The sequence below is a fragment of the Procambarus clarkii genome, chromosome 49 (genome assembly GCF_040958095.1).
Source record: "Procambarus clarkii isolate CNS0578487 chromosome 49, FALCON_Pclarkii_2.0, whole genome shotgun sequence".
NCBI classification, from domain to species: Eukaryota; Metazoa; Arthropoda; class Malacostraca; order Decapoda; family Cambaridae; genus Procambarus; species Procambarus clarkii.
In genome coordinates, this window is record NC_091198.1 from 19,214,579 (window position 1) to 19,226,815 (window position 12,237).

Below are 12,237 nucleotides of genomic sequence, written 5' to 3' on the forward strand. Positions count from 1 at the left end.
CTCACCATAGCCCGTGCTACTTGCCCCGCTCCTGTGCCAGGTAAGTCCACCACGGGCTCACCATAGCCCGTGCTACTTGCCCCGCTCCTGTGCCAGGTAAGTCCACCACGGGTCCACCACGGGCGTCCCTCCGAGAGGGACGCCTTCAACACACTCAGGAAATGTATATATCTCTCAGAATGTTTGGTAATATGTTTATTGTTTGTGATGTGTGTGTATGTATGTATTAACACGTTGTACTGAATGGGGTGAGAATAGCTTGAGCTGCCTCATCCCTTTGTGTGTATTTTACCTCAATAAACTTATTTCAGTTTCAATTTCAACAAACTCGACGCTCCTCCTGATACACCAGGCTGTTTACAGCGTGCGTACGAGTCTCTGATGAGGAAGAGTACCGTGTGTGTGTGTGAGTTTAGATTGTGCCACCCCCCCACCCATATGCTTAGTAAAGGTGTAAACTAAGGGAGGATTGGGGGGTGGGGGGTTAACCTTTGACCAATTGGGTAGTTATATAAAGAACTATCTCCCCTTCACTTCAACTTCGTGGGTTGCTGGGTCGCCCCACTCTCCCTCAACACACACTAGCCACCTACATATGTTGTTGTTATAGATTCAGCTCCTCGAAACAAGTTCCAAGTAGCACGGACTATGGTGAGCCCGTAACTTACCTGGCACAGGAGCGGGGCAAGTAGCACAGGCTATGGTGCAGAATACCCCCGTTGAAAAGTGGAGGTGCAACAGGTACTCTGAGAGAGAACTCTTATCAACATCAGAGGCCCGAGACTGTTCAACACCTTCCGCTACACATAAGGGGCATAACTGGCCGACCCCTCACAGTGTTCAAGAGAGAACTGGATAAGCACCTCCAAAGGATATCTGATCAACCAGGCTGTGACTCACACGTCAGGCTGCGAGCAGCCGCGTCCAACAGCCTGGTTGATCAGTCCAGCAACCAGGAGGCCTGGTCGACGACCGGGCCGCGGGGACGCTAAGCCCCGGAAGCACCTCAAGGTAACCTCAAGGTATGGTGAGCCCGTAGTGGACTTACCTGGCACAGGAGCGGTTCCCACCCACATAGATTGACGATGAAGATTAAGCCACCCATAAGGTAGCATGGGCATGAATATCCCGTAAACCAACGTAGAGTGAGAGAGTGTAGCTATAGCCACAAGCCCCCCCCCCCCTACAGTGGCTGGGGTGTACCCCACCCCGCCCACCCAACAATGGCTGGGGTGTACAATCACTTCCCCCAGACCCCCAATCACTCTCCACTCGCTAACGGAGAGCAAGACTGGCCAATACTTGGTGGCAGAGGTTCACATACACGCAAGCCTACCACACAACTGCCAGCAGAGGCCTCGCCGAGAATGGCATTACATTAATATTCAAGATGGAAATACAGTGTCATACTGACTGTGTGGATATTGTGTTTGTTTAAAGAGTTTTTTAGAAAAGGTGAACATTTGTGGAAATAGTGAAATTCGAGTTTTTGAAGGTGAGTGTGAAAGTGTATTGAACAGTGTGTGATGATGTTCCGTATATACGGCTCTCTTATATTGGGAAATATCAATTGTAATCTATTTATTTATTTATTTATTTTATTTATTTATGCATATACAAGAAGGTACATTGGGATTGTGAGGATACATAATATGGTAATTACAATCTTGTAAATCCGCTAGTACGCGCAGCGTTTCGGGTTTATCAAAACTGGTTTTCGGGTTTTCGGGTTTATCAAAATAATAAACGTGACGCTGTTTAAACAATACAATTCTAAATCTCATCTGGATAAACAATTCTTGGTGCAAGATCCTGTAAGTGACCAACTTTTAATATAAAAGTCCCCATGGACAGCTATTTATTTATTTAAATATATACACAAGAAGGACCCTTTATAACCCTTTATAACATTGGGTTATAAAGTGCAAATTTTCCTGCAAAACCACTAATACACTTGCAGTGAATTGGAATTCACACAGTGAATAGTTAATCTTAAACAAACAAATAAAACTTATCACTGAAGAATACAATATGAGAAATTGAAGCAAATTGTGAGTTAACATAATTAGTGTCTTACAGTTAGTAATTGGGTGAGGAAATGACTATAATTATGTAGATAGAAACAATATTTACATTTTAATAAAGTTCGTTTCCTAGATAGCAAACTACTGACGTACCTAAACAAATTCAAATTCAAATTAAAAATTCAAATTCAAATTCAAATTATTCTGTTACATGTTAAACATGTTAATAAGAAAGATGGTAGCACATGGTGGGGAAATTAGGTACTTCATTGTTTTACCTTTGAACGAAGTATATGTTGAGCAATTTTTACTTCACTGGAAAAGGAGATCTATATGCATTGGATCCCTGTAGTGAGCCTGGCATCTTTGCTTAGATTTGCTCTGACTGGCAACATCCCGGATACAATTATTTCTTGTTTGATGTTCAAGCGATATAAACAAACAGGCTGTCTATTGGCTGAATTTGTAAGTTCTGATATTTGCTTGGTTTAGGAGTAAATGTGGAAGGGGGGTTGGGGGGGGGGGAGAGTTGCACCCAGTGGAGGCTTCAAGTAGAGTGGAGGGTTTCTGATTATTTAAATATGCAAACTGTTTTGGACACTTTTTTTTTGGCCACGCCGAGGAATCTTCGCCTCATCTATGCTCGTGAATGATAGTGTAACACCGGTATTAGCAATGTTGTGCATGTAATTCAGGCTTCAGACACACATGAATGTTAGGAGTTGCTTGCGTGGAGGTTGCGAGCGACGGTAGAGGGTTGAGGGCTCTCCTGCGTGGGGACGGCCAGTGTACACAACGTGACTATCGGGTTTGGTCTATCATCATCTCTGAGCTTACATCACCGCCGCCTCCACACCACCACACAGTTCCCCGTTGTTTTAGATTTAGCTACTCAGAATGAAATGTCCATGAAGCACGGGCTATGGTGAGCCCGTAACACAGTTCTCTCATCATCACATCCCTTATAGTTCAACAGTCGCCTCCACACCCGTTCCCCACACCCACAACCATCAGCAGTTCACCAACCATCCGGGAGCGCCTATCCTTATAGCCAGGTAGCCATTCACACAACGAAGGATAGTCTAAGCCAAAGTGATTTTAATTATATTTAAACTGATTTAACTTACCCTCCCTAAGGCAATTATCATCAACACATTACATGATATCTTATTAAACATGCCTTAAGACGTTAATAATACACAACACATGCTTACCCATCTTACCTTTCCCGCCGACTAACTTGGTATAAGAGTATGAGGTTTCAGCTAAACCCCTAAACTGCGCAGCTGTTTAAAAGCACTACATCGAAGAGCTCACGACTAAAAATTGTTTACAATCAAATGGGAAAAAATCACATATGATGATTGGAGCAGCATGAAGGCTCACACTGGTCACACTGCCCTCTGTCGGCTTAGCTAGCCTTCCGTGACACCCCGCCGGCCTCAAATGTCCCAGTACCAACACACTGCAACCTGTCCTCAGGGAGGAGGTCTTCTGGAGGTAATGACTTCAAAGCCACAACATAATAAGTGCTATTATCTACTTCCTATCCATGGTTAGGTTAAGGTTGGGTTAGGTTTCATTACGTTGGGTTACGTCCATACAGTGTATTATTCTAAAAAAAAAAATGCGAAAACAGAATTTAAATACTATTTGAGTATACCCTATAATTTGAATTACAGAAAACTAAATTCTTTAGAATTTCAAAGAAAACGGGTTCAGCATATACTTTTTATATTGTAAACCAACAATTTGTAAAGTTAAACCTTGAGAATATTCTCTATTTAAGACAAATGTTCACTTGCCAGTTTACAACTAGACAATTATTGGAACCACAATACGCTCCCAGACCATCACAAATGTCTAGATAACTATACCCAGGTGGTAGAAGAGTGGGTTTGGTGTCTCAATATAACAGATTTATTTATTCTGAGAACGGGCTTCAACCTGATAATGGAAGGAAGGTTGCTTATATACATTGTTGATCAAACCACACACTAAATATTGAAGAGACGACGACGTTTCGGTCCGTCGTGGACCATTCTCAAGTCAATTGTCGATAATGGTCCAGGACGGACCGAAACGTCGTCGTCTCATCTTCTGATGTGTAGTTTGGTCAACATTTTTCAGCCACGTTATTGTGACTCTTCATCTGCTTATATACATTGATCAACCCCCCTAATATACACTCCCTTCAATGAACAATTACACCTATTCACTGTCCTATAGTCTTTCCTTGTCATCAATGCAAACAGATAAGGCAATGACGGAAGACACGAGTGGCTATATATACGCAAAGACAGATATAATTAACAATTATTTTATCACAGGCGTTTGTCAACATTATGACATAAGATGTATATGTCTTGCCCCACTGATCATAACTCCCCGGAACGACCCTGTAACAATTCCTTCCTGGGAGAGACAGGCTTTTAGCCATATCAAGAAGACCTAAGGTAAAGGTAAGCCTTTCCCCCCCCCCCCCCAGGACGCAGCCCATAACTGCCTAACTCCCGGCGACATATTTACTACTAGGTAAATGGATGCAACAGATGAAAGGAAACGTGTCAAAGCGCCCCTATCCCGCCCGGGGATCGAACCTGCACGGGATCCTTGGTTGTGAGTCTATGACGGGGCCTACTGCACTATAGGACCCATTATACTGTATTAATTTTGTCAGCGGAGCTCCTCCTTCAGGTGAAGGGGTTGCCAGTGGTGTATGGTGGAGTGAGTGAGAAATGTATGGTGGAGTGAGTAATGTATGGTGGAGTGAGTAATGTATGGTGGAGTGAGTAATGTATGGTGGAGTGAGTAATGTATGGTGGAGTGAGTAATGTATGGTGGAGTGAGTAATGTATGGTGGAGTGAGTAATGTATGGATGGAGCGAGTGGGTAATGTATGGTGAAGTGAGTAATGTATGGGTGGAGCGAGTAAATGTAGAGTAAGACTAACATATCCACCCTCATCACGGCCTTGTGGCGCAACGGATAACGCGTCTGACTACGGATCAGAAGATTCCAGGTTCGAATCCTGGCAAGGTCGCAAATCGTTTTTATTTTTCAGCCAGTCAGATTAAAGTACATTGCACACGTATATCGCTGTAAAAAGTATAAAATATATATCTAACCTTTGCGTCCTCTGGGTGTATATAAGATGGGAAGGTACAGGCGAAGGAAATATTCACAAATGGAAAATGAATTATGATTGCAGGCGGGCTGTCCACCTTGCTGACACGATGTACTCAACCTAGTCATACTTGTGGGGGTTGAACTTCGGCTCTTTGGTCCCAGCTCTCAACTGTCAATCAACTGGGAGGGTACAGATTGCCGAGCCTATTGGGCTCTTATCATATCTACATATGAAACTGTGACATATGTGTTGATTGTTTGAAATGTGTGTATGTTTGGCAGCTAAGCTAAGCTTGTTCTCTCTTGTGAGTGTGTGTGTGTGTGAGGTTCCTCACATGTATTCCAGCACACATATATATATATATATATATATATATATATATATATATATATATATATATATATATATATATATATATACATATATATATATATATATATATATATATATATATATATATATATATATATATATATATATATATATATATATATATATATTGGTGTATACTGGCAGCAGGTTTTCTTTCAAACATGTTTCATTGAATATGACCGCATATTCTGTATTTATTATTTTCTGGTTTAGGGCTTCTATCCCTCTAACTATTTTCTTAGCATCAGGGCTTAATTGGAATAGGAGTTCTCCAAAACTCATTTTCGTACTTTTAAGGTGAAGAAAAGAAGTGATTTACTATAGAGTGTATTACACTTATTTGTATAATTTGCACGACGTATATATATATCTACACATGAATACCTGTTGTGTAGTATTCACATATGCACACTCAGATGTTTGTTTACATGAAAAAATCCACAAGGGCCGTGACGAGGATTCGAACCTACGTTCGAGTGTTTTGTGTACATGATTTTTGTTAAGGGTCTTTATTTTATTAATAGATTTAGGTGAGGTCAGTACTTCATTTTGGAATTATGTATTGTGGGGCATAGGTTCCATCGAGTAGATCCAAGCTCTTGGGCCCCAGCTGTGGGAGTGGGCGTCTCATGTAGCATTGGGTCCTCTAGATTATCAATCATGTTCCACATCCTGATGGTTTCTTCTCGTCTGATGTTTAGTGTTTGTTCAATAGTTTACAGAGCTCTTGAAATGTCTTACCATAAGGAGTTTTGTTGCTCGTAGCGGCCGTATTTTGCGTGGCTTGTCAACATCCTCCCTCCACCAGGAGAGGAGGAGGTAGAGGCTACGGACGAGGATAGGGAGGTCCACTCTCCCTCTCTCTCTCAGGCAGTCAGTGTGTGGCGCACCTGACGGCTAGACGGACGCTCCTTACTCACCCGCCCCTATAGGTGAGTACGCCTTACCCACCTGCCACTCTAGGTGAGTGAGAGCAAGGAAACATACCCACACAATTAAATGGGCGGAATTTCTTTCACCCCTGATGGAACTGTTCACCTAGCAGTAAATAGGTACCTGGGAGTTAGACAGCTGCTACGGGCTGCTTCCTGGGGTGTGTGTTAGAGATAAATATTTGTAGTAGACATAAAAGGAAAACTAGATTGGGTAGAAAGGCGGGGTCCAAGAGCTAATAGCTCTATGTGTATAACCATGGCCACAAGGGATTATCTCTTGCATAATATCTACAGGCATTACCTTGAGGTGGTTCCAAGGATCACTGTCTCTGCGGCCCGGTCTTTGACAAGGCCTTTGGTTGGCGTACTATGAAAACGCATGAAACTTGCCCGAAACGCTATGCATATTAGTGTCTTTAGGCATAGTATGTACAGCTCTATCTAGAAATCCAACATTCTGTTCGTAACTCATTTTGAATGTATGTACTTTTACCTGAATAAACATTTATTTATTATTAACAATAACATCTCTCAAAAATCCAGTTTTCTATGCGTTCGTGGCTAGGCTAGGCCAGCTAGGCTATGATATTTAGATTTAAAATATGTTGCGGATTACACGGGTATCTATGGTCCGTCTCCCAATGATGTTTAGGAAACTATATCATCTTCAAAGTCCGGTATGGTCAGGGGTGACATGGGTGAGGGGGACAAGGGTGAGCGCAGGCTAGGGACATGCAGCCATGACGTATGTGTTCAGCGTGGGTTCACTGAAAACAGAATCAAACTGTAGCCTCAGTATTTCTGTTTTCATTTTTTTTTTTGCAGTTATGTATTAAAGTTTCATCTCCCATGCGCAGGGGCTGAATGCTAGATGTAGTTTTTGTTCTAGACTATGTATAGGGATAGTGTAGAACAGAGCCGTAGATTGAAGGAGCGTTGCTTGTGGACAGGTTGGCCATATATTGCTCATACAACTCGTTGCTAACATTATCAAAACCGCTAACATAACCTATCAGAGGCCTAACTATACACATATATAAGAAAATAAAAAAAATTGCCACACAGTACATTAACACTGACGAATGCATCTTTAGCATCGACCAAAACTTAGCTGAAGAACATTCCAATGTAATCGATTGCCAGTCACCTGTCAATTGTTTATCCTTCGGCTTTGCGTGTGGATTAACAAGTATTTGGCCAATGTTATGCTGACGGCTGACATAATCACAGTTCCTGAGGACGGCGTCAGCAGGCAGCCTCACAATACCGACTGCTGACGGTGCTTCGACATATTTCTATAAACACCAGAAGTAATACTCCAATCTTTCCTTGTTCCGGACTTGTCAGCGCTGTGTGGTGGGCCTCCATGGGTGGTACAAGTGGAGAGGAGGTTACTATCTCGCTAAGAATGTTGAGAACACTGAATGTTAAAGAGATAGTGAGTTGTAGTTGTCACCTTCGTGACAACTCATCAATCTGGTCATCTACCTTTGTGACAATTCATCAACCTGGTCATCCACCTTCGTGACAACTCATCAACCTGGTCATCTACCATCGTGACAACTCATCAACCTGGTCATCCACCTTCGTGACAACTCATCAACCTGGTCATCTACCTTCGTGACAACTCATCAACCTGGTCATCCTCCTTCATAAAAACTCATCAACCTGGTCATCTACCTTTGTGACAACTCATCAACCTGGTCATCCACCTTCGAGACAACTCATCAACCTGGTCATCCACCTTCTTGACAACTCATCAACCTGGTCATCTAACTTCTTGACAACTCATCAACCTGGTCATCCACCTTCTTGACAACTCATCAACCTGGTCATCTAACTTCTTGACAACTCATCAACCTGGTCATCCACCTTCTTGACAACTCATCAACCTGGTCATCTAACTTCTTGACAACTCATCAACCTGGTTATCCACCTTCGTGACAACTCATCAACCTGGTCATCTAACTTCTTGACAACTCATCAACCTGGTCATCTAACTTCTTGACAACTCATCAACCTGGTCATCCACCTTCTTGACAACTCATCAACCTGGTCATCTAACTTCTTGACAACTCATCAACCTGGTTATCCACCTTCGTGACAATTCATCAACCTGGTCATCTAACTTCTTGACAACTCATCAACCTGGTCATCTAACTTCTTGACAACTCATCAACCTGGTTATCCACCTTCGTGACAACTCATCAACCTGGTCATCTAACTTCTTGACAACTCATCAACCTGGTTATCCACCTTCGAGACAACTCATCAACCTGGTCATCCACCTTCTTGACAACTCATCAACCTAGTCATTCACCTTCGAGACAACTCATCATCCTGGTCATCCACCTTCGAGACAACTCATCATCCTGGTCATCCACCTTCATGGCAACTCATCAACCTGGTCATCCACCTTCTTGACAACTCATCAACCTAGTCATCCACCTTCATGACAACTCATCAACCTGGTCATCCACCTTCTTGACAACTCATCAACCTAGTCATTCACCTTCGAGACAACTCATCAACCTGGTCATCCACCTTCGAGACAACTCATCATGACTTACAAAACTTTCATCTTAAACTTTGAAAGTCATAGTGAAGCCTATTTGACGCTCCTCTGAAGTTGAATACGATACTTTGTATTCAACAATTTAGAAGTGCCCATTTTTACTATATTCCATTTTTTTTATCCTGAATAAAAATTTTAATTTGAATTTTGAAATTGAATTTGAATAGTTATGACGAAACAAATCTCACGTATTTCTAAGAGAAGTCTACCATCAAAAATGATTAAGGCACCGTTTTCTTTCATTGCGTCGTGGTTTTCCTAAATAAAATATTTGTTTACAAGCTAAAAGTTATGCATATGGTTATATGAAAAGCAGCATGATAACATGATAACAGCAGACATTCAGTTCAACGCTCATCAGAGGTTCATATAGAGTATAATTCAATATACAGTACAGTATTAAAGGGTCCGTGGAGCCCATATTGGGAGCCGCCTCTAAAAAGACATTAACAAAAAAAAAAATCAAAATCAAATGTTTATTTAGGTAAGGTACAAACATAAAAGAGATTTTACAAAGAGTGATGGATTTATAGTTAGGGCTAGTACATACAATGCCTAAAGCCACTATTACGCAAAGCGTTTCGGGCATGAAAAACTTAAATGACTAAAGCTTAATACTAATTGAGCATAAAGAGTAAAATGAAAACATGGAATGAAAACATAGCTGAAAAAGCAGCACAAATACAATTCTGTCGACAAACAGCGCTCTTAAAAAAAAACAGACATGGGATGACATTAGACGGGTAAGGTAGGTTACAGGGAATTTATTAGGTATAGCTTCGTTTTTAACTTAAACTGGTTGAGAGAGGTACAGTCTTTAACATGGTTGGGAAGGTCATTCCACATTCTGGGCCCCTTGATTTGTAGAGCATTTCTAGTTTGATAAAGTCGTACTCTAGGAATATCAAAACTGTATTTATTTCTAGTGTGGTGCTCATGGGTTCTGTTACAACCTTCTATGAAGCTTTTGAGGTCAGGATTGGCATTACAGTTTAGCGTTTTATATATGTATAATACACATGAGAGAATGTGCAGTGACTTAATGTCTAACATATTCAGAGATTTGAGTAGGGGTACCGAGTGATGTCTGGGGCCAGAGTTGGATATTGTCCTAATAGCAGCTTTGTGTTGAGTAATTAGAGGACGTAAGTGATTTTGGGTAGTAGAGCCCCAAGCACAAATACCATAGTTGAGATATGGATAGACGAGGGAGTAATAGAGAGTCACCAGGGCAGGGCGGGGTACATAATATCTGATCTTAGAAAGAATGCCAACAGTTTTTGAAACTTTTTTATATATTTAGAATGTGGCCCTGGAAATTCAGCTTATGGTCAATGAGAATGCCAAGGAATTTGCCATCTAATTTGTTACAAATTTGGGTATTGTTTATTTTGAGATTTATTTGATTAGAGGATTTATTGCCAAACAGAATATAGAATATTGTCAAACAGGCTTTGATATTTTTAATACCGCGAGGCTTTCCCAGTAACGAAAATATAACAGCGATAATGATACTTTAGCCGGACCGTGAGAGGCATTTGAGGAGTGTAATCAGCGGTAAACAAGAGAGCAGAGACAGGCGGCCACGTTCTCACAACCCCCCAGGGGAAACTTCGTCAGCTGTATCTCCCCCTGTGGCAGGTGGACAGTCACACGCCCGAAACTACCTCCCTCTCACTCTCTCTCTCAACCTATGATTTACCTCCACCCTACCCTAGCCAAGGCCGGATGGACACCTTAGGGGCCTGGGGAACTTCATTGCCCCATTATAGGCACTGTAGGGCAATGATATTAACGTTCATGTGGCCCATGATATCAAAGATTATGCCCATAATATAAACGGCATGATATCAGAGAGAACCATTCAGATGCGGGTAGTGGGGATTGAGTTGCGTTGCTTCTCATGTAAACAAGGTCCCAGCGCGTGGCGGTGTGGACATTAAGAGCATACCTGGAGCTTACATGAAGAGGGTTTCAGGAGTTCTTCTACTTCCCGGGCCCGGCCTGAAGCCAGGCTCGACTTGTGATAAATCAGGCTGTTGCTTGGTGCGGCCTACAGACCCACATATTTCATTTTATTTTTATTTATTTATTTATTTATTTATTTATTTATTTATTTATTTATTTACAAGAGTTGTTATATTCTTGTACAGCCACTAGTACGCATAGCGTTTCGGGCAGGTCCTTAATCTTTATTTTTTCTGGAATATGACCCGCCAAATTGTTTAACAACCAGGTACCCATTCACTGCTAGGTGAACAGGGGCTACAGTTAAGAATTGGCGCCCAGTCAATCTTCCTCGACCAGGATACGAACCCAGGCCAAAGGGCTCGCGAAACGCCAGACGAGCGTCTTACCACTACGCCACGGGGACTGCTAATCCACTACATATCCTGGCTGTACCAAACCAAGAGATCAAACCAGCAGCCCGTCCTCCAAAGAAAGACCCAAATGCAGGCAATGAGTCACAATAACGTGGCTAAAGTATGTTGACCAGACCACACACTAGAAGGTTAAGGGACGACGACGTTTCGGTCCGTCCTGGACCATTCTCAAAGTCGATTGAGAATGGTCCAGGACGGACCGAAACGTCGTCGTCCCTCCACCTTCTAGTGTGTGGTCTGGTCATTAAAGAACCAAAGACCATTCCATCCACCCGCCAAACCCCAGCTGTTTATGAATGAAAAACGTTTTACACACGACTTACAACTGATGACGTCCGAACACTTCCGGAACAAGTGCTTCACTGACGAATTTTGTTGGAACCACAACGTTGTAAATGCTTCACCCACGTACTTCAAATAACCCCAACAGAACCTAAGCACCTAACCTAATCTAACCAATGCCTTAATTATGTACAATTTAGTAATAAAAACAATATTAATTTATATTTAAGAATATTCTTGTTTCGAATGAACGACATGTAAAAAATTATGAATGCATCTTTGGGGTCGACCGCTGGATGGAATGGATTTGGTCTGAGGACGGATTTCAGCCAGTACTCTTAGTTTGCCGCTACGTACAAAATGCAGACTTAACATAGCCAGAAACGTACAAACCTAAGCAACCCACTTAACCTATGGAGTCCGATGCATAGAAAACATATATTTGTGAGCCGTTATTTTGTTATAGTAGGTTGTATCTTTAATGTCGGTTACCATTGCGTACAAAACGTGACCTATTAGCTGATAGGACGGTTAG

The 12,237-nt window shown here is 41.9% G+C and overlaps 2 protein-coding genes and 1 non-coding gene across 7 annotated transcripts in view; 2 read left to right on the top strand and 1 right to left on the bottom strand.

The window, feature by feature from the left end:
• PH4alphaEFB (prolyl 4-hydroxylase subunit alpha-1) overlaps nt 1-12,237 on the bottom strand; it is an 82,407-nt gene that overhangs the window by 37,666 nt on the left and 32,504 nt on the right. The window lies entirely within an intron of this gene.
• TRNAR-ACG (transfer RNA arginine (anticodon ACG)) lies at nt 4,995-5,067 on the top strand. The gene has a single exon. It is a non-coding gene; the product is annotated as a tRNA-Arg (tRNA).
• Nucleotides 6,321-12,237, top strand: part of CDase (neutral ceramidase) — a 53,014-nt gene continuing 47,097 nt past the window's right edge. The window contains exon 1 of one of the 2 annotated variants that reach the window (XM_045750162.2): nt 6,321-6,458. The gene's annotated coding sequence lies outside the window, so the exon portion shown is untranslated. The other variant, XM_045750163.2, reaches the window with a different exon arrangement.